At 30.5% G+C, this 10106-nt stretch overlaps 1 long non-coding RNA gene across 3 annotated transcripts; it reads left to right on the top strand.

Annotated features, from left to right (window-relative positions):
- LOC109335679 lies at positions 1397–4066 on the top strand. 3 transcript variants are annotated; one of them, XR_002106228.1, is made up of 6 exons: positions 1397–1633; positions 1719–1835; positions 2737–2810; positions 3031–3232; positions 3430–3584; positions 3749–4066. It is a non-coding gene; the product is annotated as an uncharacterized LOC109335679 (long non-coding RNA). The 3 variants fall into 3 exon arrangements; XR_002106227.1 differs by having other exon boundaries at positions 3031–3113; positions 3430–4066; XR_002106226.1 differs by having other exon boundaries at positions 3430–4066.

The following is a 10106-nucleotide window of genomic DNA, read 5'->3' as shown; positions in this document are numbered from 1 at the left end:
CCAACGCGATTTGTAGATAAGCATTTGCAATAATAGATAAACTACTCTAAATTGGGAACCATGATTAATTTGATGTTTGGCATAGTGTAAAAATGTATACCTCTATATATATATTATATATTATGTTCATTTGTAACGATATGATTAAATTTGAATAATGGGTTATATGATTACATGTATATAAGTATATTGTATTGATACAAATGTATACACTAGTAATATAATAATTTTATACATTATCATTATATCATCATTTTTTATATTTAATTATTATTGATTTTACTAATGAGTGTTGATTCAAGTGGTACATATTTGATTCCCTTTAAGTAAAGTCTCGGGTTCGAGTCTTGTGGATGAAAAAATGTTCATTGGGAGAGTTAGATCTACGTACATGTGGATGTTCTTGGCTCGAAAAGGATTGTCTCAAGTGCGAGAATATGTGTGGGAAACAAATATTTATTTAAGATTATTTATTTAAAATGGTATCCTCACTATTAAGACTATTTATTTAAAATTTAATTGGTAAAAGCGAATATTTTTATATTTTTATTTGTATCTGACAAGAGGTTATCCCGCTCCTACGTATCCCCGGGTGCAATAAGGAAATCAAGACGACGTAGTTCTATTTCGAAAATTGTTTAGCTACTTTGGTTAATTGTGAGTGATTTATAAAATACCATTAGAGTTGATTAATATGTAATTGTTTTGATTTGATGAGATTAATAACTTAGAAACGACGTTGATCATAGACCTTCTCACTCTCGGAGAATTTAGAGCTCGTTATAAAAATTTCATATTTAACTTATTTACTCATATAGTATTGGATTATTTTCATAATTAGAGTTAAGTAGTAAAATAGGTTTGAGAATTATTTTCTATACACAGGATTAATAGCTTAGAGATAATATTGGATTTTCTATACACAGGATTTTCCCATTTCCAGAGACGACTCGAATCATAATCTCACTATGAAAATTTCATAATTAATTTGATAAAATAATCTCTTATTATTTATACATATAGAATTTAGTAACAAAATTTATTAATTATGTATGTACATGGAGTTTAATAATTCAATAGTCTCATTTTTCGGAGAAGTGAGAGACCTTCTTCTGATTATTTATCCATGTTGAATTCAATGAGAAAATATTATTGTTAATTAAAATAGTTTATATAGGATTAATGGTCGAATTTAGTGGTAAAATGGTTTGTTAATTAAAGTTGAAATATACAATCAGTATAATGGTCATGAGATATGTAGCATACAAATTAATACTTATTCCAAGAAAATTACATAGATTGAATAATGAAAGCAAATAAATAATAAAAAGAAGAAAAAAACAAAAGATTAAAAAAGAAGAAGAAAAGAAAGCTAGATGGAGGGGGATAATTAAAAAAAAGGGTGAACCCCTCCACCTTTAACTCACGAACCAGAGAAAGAAAATGGGAATGGAATCCCTAATCACCCTTCTTCTTCTTCCTCCCTAACCCTCTGCTTTGCTTTCTCACCGTGGCAATGTGGTAAAGGGAACCTACCCTTGGATGGTTCTTCTCTCGGATGGTTTACGGTGGTTCGGTGGACAAAGGTGGAATCACGATGTTGAAGACGGATTATTATGGTGACTTAAAAAAAGTAACCGATTTCCTCACTCTCTTTTTCATACCTTATTTCCTTCTGGATTATTATGAATTCATACAATTTCGATTGATCTTTACAGAATGATAATCCCGAGTCATTGACCCAAAGTCAGCTAGAGAATATCGGAGATATACGCTGTATCGACCGAACCGAGGCGTCTTCCTTTGGTGATTATTCGCAACCGATCAGAGGAGAGGTAAACATTCTCCTTATTTCTCATGAAGCCTTACCAGTTTTATAAGATTCGTTAGTGTTCCAGATTTGTAATGATAAGGGAATAATCTTTTTACTATTGAATTTTTGCCTAATCCTTAGCTGATGGAAACATATAGATTAAACCAATTTCATCCATGCCCCTTTTTTGTGTTCTAGTTTATTATATGTTTATGTGTTTATGCGGAATGACTGATTAAAACAGTTTACAAATTACTCCTATAATTTCGATTCATAAACCACACAAAGCAAGACATGTTTATGAAACATATTTTTTCGGTTTGAATGCTTACCTGAGTATATGCTTTCTGTCGTATGGTATGGATGCTGCCACTTTATAATGCTTGTGAAACGTAAGCCTATTTTGGATTGAGTTTGCTTGAATGTATGAAGGTGGCGCTCTGGTTATGGCTGTGTGTGATGTACCAACTCCCTCTGTATGCTATTTCTTCTCTCTATTCGGATTATCATGTTGTCTCTCTGATTGCTTCTTGTATGGCCATTCTCTCTGTGATAGAGTGTGCCTTTTATAGCCAACTAGCTGGGCCTCCTGGGTTGCCCATTGAGAATCAGGAATAATCCTGACTCCTGTGTTTAGAAACTGCCTAGTGATTAGTCATTCATGTGGATTTATTGCATATGCAACTGATGATAGATCCTTTGGTCTGCTGGATGATCCCTGATAACTTTCTGGCAGCCCATCATTGCTCTAATTGCTCAATAATTGCCTTTTTTCATGATATATTTGTGACCGTAACTGAAACGACTGACCTTTGGGTTTGTATTATTTTTTTACTACCTGCTTCTTCACTGCACTTCACGACTGTCCCCATGTCCTGATGTGAGATAAGTGTCTAACTCTGTTTTCTGTTTTTTGAACTCAGTTGCTGTGTCGTGCAAAAAAATGATTCCCCCGCTTTCCTTCTCGAAGAAGATCAATTTCATGTATGATGGTTCGGTGAGAATAAAGACCATCCCTCAATCACTTTCAGTCTCCAACATCAAGTGTAGAATCTCCTTAGAGCAGAGAACACCTTCTATTACATAACCTGAAACTTATCTCTTTATTTTTAGCTTAAATCCTGATGCCACCTTTGAGCAGCTTTTGCGTAATGCACCTTTTGTACTTGGTGAAGGTTTTGTTATATATTCTTACGAGTATAAATCGTGTTTTATAGGTTGAGCTAACAGCTGCAGAAGTAGAGTCACTTCGATCAGATCTTGCTGATATAGACGGCCGAGAAGCTCAATTGAAGGCCAAGTGAGTAACCCAGAACTTTACTGTTATGCGCTTTTTCGACTCAACATATAACACAAGTCTCTTCCCATCAATTGTCCATTGCCTTTGGTTGCCTTTCTTCTTGTATTTGTTATGTACAGGTAATGTAGTTAGTTGTTTTCCTTCTATCTTCCCTCCTTTTCTTCTTTTTTTCTGCTACCAACTCATATTAAGCTATTAGAAAAAGGCTGAAGTCTGTTTCATGTGAAGATTGTTCCTTCTATCAAATATATATATATTTTAAGCTTTCAGATAATCTGCTATCATTCTTAGTTGCTGATGAAGGGAAACATTGCAGATCTAAGTCCTCAGGACTCAATACTTCTACCCGATATTGTTGAAGTAGACCGATTGCCTAGTTTTAAGCGCGAAGACGGCGAGATGTGGTATGCCTTTTATATTTTAACTTGTCATGGAATACGATATGAATGCTCAAGCAATTCTAAGATACAGGTATGTCTAAGTTAATGTCATTTGTTTTTGGGGAGAGTTATTCTCGTTACATTTTGTTATCTGCACATATACTAATGGTAATCAAATTAGGATTACTATCTACATGCTACATATATTTTCACGATACAACATGACACACTTTCTCTCCATTATTCCCTTTTCAGGTACTCATGGTTATTAACTTTGCAGAATGGGTGCAAATTGGAATGTACTACATCAGCTCCCAGTGATTCAACTAAGATTTAACATGTTTTTCACCTTGTTTGGTGAATTTAAACTAGCTTGAAAACTGTGCTATTTGTGTAAATACGACAGTAATGTCATGAACTTTCTTTAATTGCTTCGTCCATTCCTGAACTTGATTTTTCCATTAGGTTTTAAACATTTAGACTGTGTATTTTTGTGATCTATTTGATCTTCCACGTGTATATAAATAGGGATCTAGAGTTGGGACTTGGAAGTGTTGGAATACCCTTTTTACTTGAATGGACTTTACTACCTTATTATCTTTATTGGAAAACAATTTTGTTCTTATTTTTTGTTTGTTTGTACTTTTAGAAATTGGTAACACTGATAACTTTCCAGCAAGTGTTAACATTTTCCTCATAGAAGGAACATTTTATTTCCTTTCATGCTTACTCTTTCCTTTACTTTTTCTTTATAACATGCTTTCTTTCAATGATTGTAATTAGTGTTTGTATTGATTATGAAAATATTTGTGACAAAAAAATGTGTTCAGGGATGACTTTGTTTTCACAAATAGTAAGAAATAAACCAAAAGACACCATGATGTCTAAGGATAAACCTGTTAAATCATAAGTTAATGATGTAGTGGGTTCTTTGATATCACACGTATGTGACTCATACCCGACAATATTAATTTGCAACTTCCTAAAAAACGATGCTTTATTATGTATAAGATCAAAGTAAAAGGTAAGACAAAATTGAATATTCACAACATGCGATAAATTTTCTTTTTGTAGGTTATCACTATGTTTCAAATAATTCGAAGATATTAAAATTAGATCATACACTCAACATGAACAATGAGTCTATTGTTTATATCTTAGTGTGCCACAACCTTGCATGCATACACTCAACATGAACGATAAGGGATCATATTGTTTTGAATTGTACTTCACAATAACAATTGTGGTTTGTTTTGGAAGTTTTTGCAATGTCATCACTATTGTGATTGTAGCTATATCTCTTGTTATTTCCCCATACTAACAAAAAACACGAAAATTCTCATTATTTATGCCCTTAGTAAACATGATTTATGATATAATATCTTTCAATCCATAAAGTTGACTACGCCTAATTCTCTCATCTAAACCTCATTAAAAATTATATCTTGCAAATTAGCGAACCGGATAATCCTAAACTTAATCGGAGTAGCCTAAATGTAAAACAAACTCTCTGGTTTTAGGCAAAATAAGCTGATATAATGGAAAAAACTCCTATCTAACATTGGAGAGAAAAAAAGTTGTGATTTTTGTATGTACTTTTAGAAGATAATAATATTATATTATTATATTTAAGGGGAATAAAGTCAAATCATTATGACTTTTCTTTTGATGCACTCTCCTCTGCGTACTATGAGAGAATACTCACCACTCGGTTTTCCTTGAAAAATATGGTTATCCTTGCACACAGTATTTGCAGCCATTTTCAGTTTTTCACTACTCCACACTGCTTAATTTGTCCTTTTCCTCCTTCTTCTACCGACACAGAACCACTCTAGCTACTACATCACAATTTACAATAAGAGTCAATGCCATCATACTAAACTTTATCTTTCACATGACTCTACTGTCAATATGTCATGTACATATACTATTTATATAGGTGTTGGTCAGCAGCGGACACTAGTATATATTTTATTCATCAATATATAATAAATAAGAGAATAGATTCACTTACTTAAAAATTAAGTTTAAATTATAACCATTAATTTTATGGACATCTAATAGTTTAGATTTACTCATTAACTCAAATCATTGAATTTCTCTAAAATTGATGACTAGAATGAGCTTGGAATAAGTGGATCCTTTCCCAACAAACAAAGTACTAAATTCAAACCACTACAGCATGTCCATATATATATATATATATGTGTCCTATATAACTACAAACATATCCTGGCTAGTAACCTAGTTATCACGTGATATGCAATGTGTGTTAACATAACACCCATGCCACAGTGCTTAGTAATAGTATTGTAGTAACAGTGTATAATAAAGGACAGAGACAATATTCAATTATTTAGTATAGTACTCGCGGCACCTGCACTACTTGCAGTTATTTCCTTTTATTATTCTTTGCACAATTTGTTGCATGTTGTCGTTATTTGATTATTACTTGTTGAGAGTGTTATAGCTAGCACAGTGCGTGCTTCAATGGAATCTTATTCTGAAGCTACGTGGTAACACACTAACACTAAATGTGATTCAATTCAATTAGATAGACAACTAGCTTCACGAGACTGATACAGTATAATATGAATCTCGAGTACAGTGTTAGTGGCGGCTATTACTGTAGTATTATCTTTACTGTATATAATATATAACAGCTTGTGAAATTATATATATGGCATTAATTACATTATTGACTTCTACAAATATAGGATATTCGTGGAATTGAGAAGACTTGATAAATCCAATGTTAAAGTATATAGGAATGTGGTGAATATTACTATTATAATTAAATAAATAGTATTTAGTTTTATAATATTTCTTATTGAGGCCATGTCCCGTGTGTAACTAAAATGGTCTTCCAAGTCAAACTCGCCTCCTTTAGTTTCTAATTATATAGAGAGATAACAAATGTTTTCTTGCATTTCATATCATACTTCATTATGGTTGATGAAACAAAATAAATTGAAATGAAATGGACAAGATTGACCCAAAAACGATACTATGATATATATTTTAAGATGAGAGATCTATTTACTAAAATAAATAATAAGAAATAAAGTAATATAACTTAACTTAAGTATAAATGAATGTACACATATTTTAATCTCTTTTATAACATAGGGCTGGAAGGGAAAGTTACTAAGTTGGAGGAATCATTCAATTTGATGCACGAGTTGCATCGAATCCCGTTTAATTGAATCTGCATGTGTGCCGTGTGTCCTTAGTAAAGGATTTTGATGTTTGAGAGACACATGGTATTCAGCAAATATAGTAGAAGGAGTAGAGAACCTCAGCTTTTTATGTACATGCTTTTCAGCAACTTTTAATGTCAGGACAGAATAATCACTTTCATTTCCATTACCAAACAAATTGCCATTACTCAGTCGTTATTCGTTAATGTGTCCACATCCATGAAAGAGACTACTCAAAAGTGAGTTTTGATGTCTCTAATTTGAGGAAGGAAGAGTCTATTTATCTTTATATAATCAATAATGTTAGTGGACATCTATAATATATATATATATATATATATATATATATATATTATGAGTGATTCGTTTACACCCAAGTTAAATTACATTAGTTACACTTATTCTCAACAATCCATTTTCTTAGATTTAATGTGTCAAACTTAAAAGTTATTTAAGTTTTTTTCTTCTCATCACTTACTCATTTTGTCCATTATATATAAGAAAATGAATATTGAAATTAAGTATAATTAGCGTAACAACATAACTAGCATCATCAAAAAATTGGGAAAATTTACCAAGGTAATAGAGCCTTTAATATTACATTTATTAAGTAGTGCAAAAGTTCTAAAAAACTACTAGCACCATATCACACCAAGGATAATAAATCAGACATTCAATATTAGGTAATAAGTATATATTTACCATGGAAATTTTTTATTGAACTTTCTTCGTAGATAAATTGTCCAAGATATCATACATATGTCTCCTAGATTAGTATCTAGTCTACTTTATAATATATTAATCTAACATGATTCTTGACATTTTTCATGAGTGGAAAAATTGATTTTTATGCTTCATTAACTAGTTTTTGAGATCTCAGCTATTCTCCATTAGTGAAATATGATGAGAAGGAAAATACTTTTTAAATTTTAAGATTTTAATAAAAAAGTTAAATCATAACCATTAAAACTTTTTTTTACCATATGTTATAATCCCCATTTAGTAATAGAGAGATTCCTCATCCTTCCATCGAGCCATAGTAGTGCGGCTATATTAATTATGGAGTTGTTTTCACGCATGCCCAATTGTTGTTACTTCGGACACTTTTGGCATCATCATGTATTTTCAATTCTAACCCTTTTCTTAAAGCCATTCCGATTATACATATAAAAGGTTTTGAGATAATGTTATTAGGACAAAGGGGCATTCTAAATATATAGTTATAAAACATTAAAGCTTCTTCATGCTTAGTTTGGTGGAAAATGCATGGGGATCAATAGTATTAAAAAGGAGTATAACTTGGGTCTCAATCAAGTGTGTTATACGTTGCCCCTCCCCATTAGTCACTTCAACCTTAGAACGCCCTATGGGTATCTCCATCTTAATTTTTCTACTATTTGTGAAATAAGTGATCATCAAAAGTGTTGATCCTCTCCGATAATATATTGAATTATATTGTGAAACAGTCACGATTTTAAGTTATTTTTATAACAAAAAAATTTAATTAAAAAGGAGTGGGTATCAACTTACTCAAAGAGTAAGTTTTTTAAACTTATTTCTCATTTTAGCCATCAATTTTAAGGACATATAATAGTTTAGAGAATGAGTTTGAAAAACTTACTCTTGGAGTAAGTAAGTTTCTCTTCATTAAAATTTCTTCCTCTGATATTATAGTGGGCTGAACTCAGTAAATGTGAATATTGAGTTGGGGTTGCCCACCAACAATTAATTAAGCTCAATGGTGCTCTTTATTTCACATTAATCTTGAATGTCCTTTAGCAAGCTATTTTTAATAATAAAAGAATGACGAAACTAATACATTGGATGGACCAAAAGTTAACCTTTTAAAGACACGCAGCAGTTCAATGACACTTTAAATTGTGAATCCTTATTTTAATAAATGACTCATTTATGCCAAAACAGCATTTACTTTATATATCTCTTTTCAGTTTAATATTTTATTATGGTGGGGAATCCCTCCTTCTTAATACTTATCACTTAAGTTTGTCTTTACAACCAACGAGTGTTGATTCAAGTGATACATATTTAATTCTCCTTAAGCGAAATCTTATATTCAAATTTTATGAATGAAAAAATATATATTAAAAAAGTTAGTTTCACATACCTATAAATGTTTTCAGCTCGAATAAGATTGCTTTCAATGTATAGGAACAAAAAAAAGTTTGTCTTGACAAAATTAGGATATGCTTTACTTAAAGAAGGACACAAACTCTCCGTAAAATAAGAATCGATAAGAAGGCATTAGACACCAACTATTCGTTAATCCCTTGGTCTTTAAGCGAACGCCCTTTCTATATAAGAACTTTTTTTTGTTTTGTTTCGAGTTTAAAATTAAACAAATCCAAACTAAATGAATGTAAGTTACTTATTTCTTAATTTTTGTTGCAAAATATAAGTTATCTACAATATATATAAAGTTGCATTTCATTCGTTTCAGAATAATTGTTCACTCACATAATAAAAACTTGTTTTAAAATATCGTTTCATTTTTATTACAATAGAGTATTAAACAATTATTTTTCAATAATACCCTTAATAGGAGAATAAATTTTAAACGATAAAATAGAGAACTAGATATTCCTTTTCTAAATAAAAAAAAAACTATGTTCGTGCTTCTTCTTAATCACGGTCTTCATTAGGTAATGTGGCAATATTAAAAGCCACATACCAGGGTTTTCCAACGTGAATCTGGAAAAAATGGCTACCTAAATCATAGTAAAAGCTTAAAAATACAGTAGTAAGCAACAAATGCCAAGTGGTTACCTTAATTATAGAGTTGGAAATGAATTTATTTGATTCACCTTTTGGTCTGATTAATGATTAGTTTGACTCGGATTTCATACAAGTTAATTTTTAGTTTATCATTGACTTAATTAAAATTTATAAACTTTTGAGTCAATTAACAAACTTTAATTGATATTGCTCTTTATATATGTATATATTTAAAGAGAAGTGATACCTTTAAATCCATCTGTATATAAAAAAAATTAAATTTTAATACATTGATATTCATATATTATAAAAAGTATATATAATAATTATAAAATATTTTCCAACTAGTTTAAATAAATGAATATATGAATGTGTCATTATATATTTAATATTATGAATCTAAACATATTCTTGTATCATATGTAATTGAGTCATTCATGAAAAAAGTTTACTTATGGTAAGTTTGATTCTTTTATTTAGTTACCTCATTTTTTAGTTCAAATCCAATTCATTTGTTTATTTATCGAACTACATAATAAATCGAACCTCAAACAAATATTGAGTTGAATTGATTCATTAATGCAATATCTTATAATAATTTTATTGTTTTAGTAATAGCTGAAAAGGGCTTCAAAATTTAGTACCATGAGATAGCTAAAATACTGAGTATAAATAACTGT

This window comes from Lupinus angustifolius, chromosome LG20 (assembly GCF_001865875.1).
Source record: "Lupinus angustifolius cultivar Tanjil chromosome LG20, LupAngTanjil_v1.0, whole genome shotgun sequence".
In the NCBI taxonomy this organism is placed as follows: domain Eukaryota; kingdom Viridiplantae; phylum Streptophyta; class Magnoliopsida; order Fabales; family Fabaceae; genus Lupinus; species Lupinus angustifolius.
This window is presented reverse-complemented; position numbering and strand designations above follow the sequence as displayed.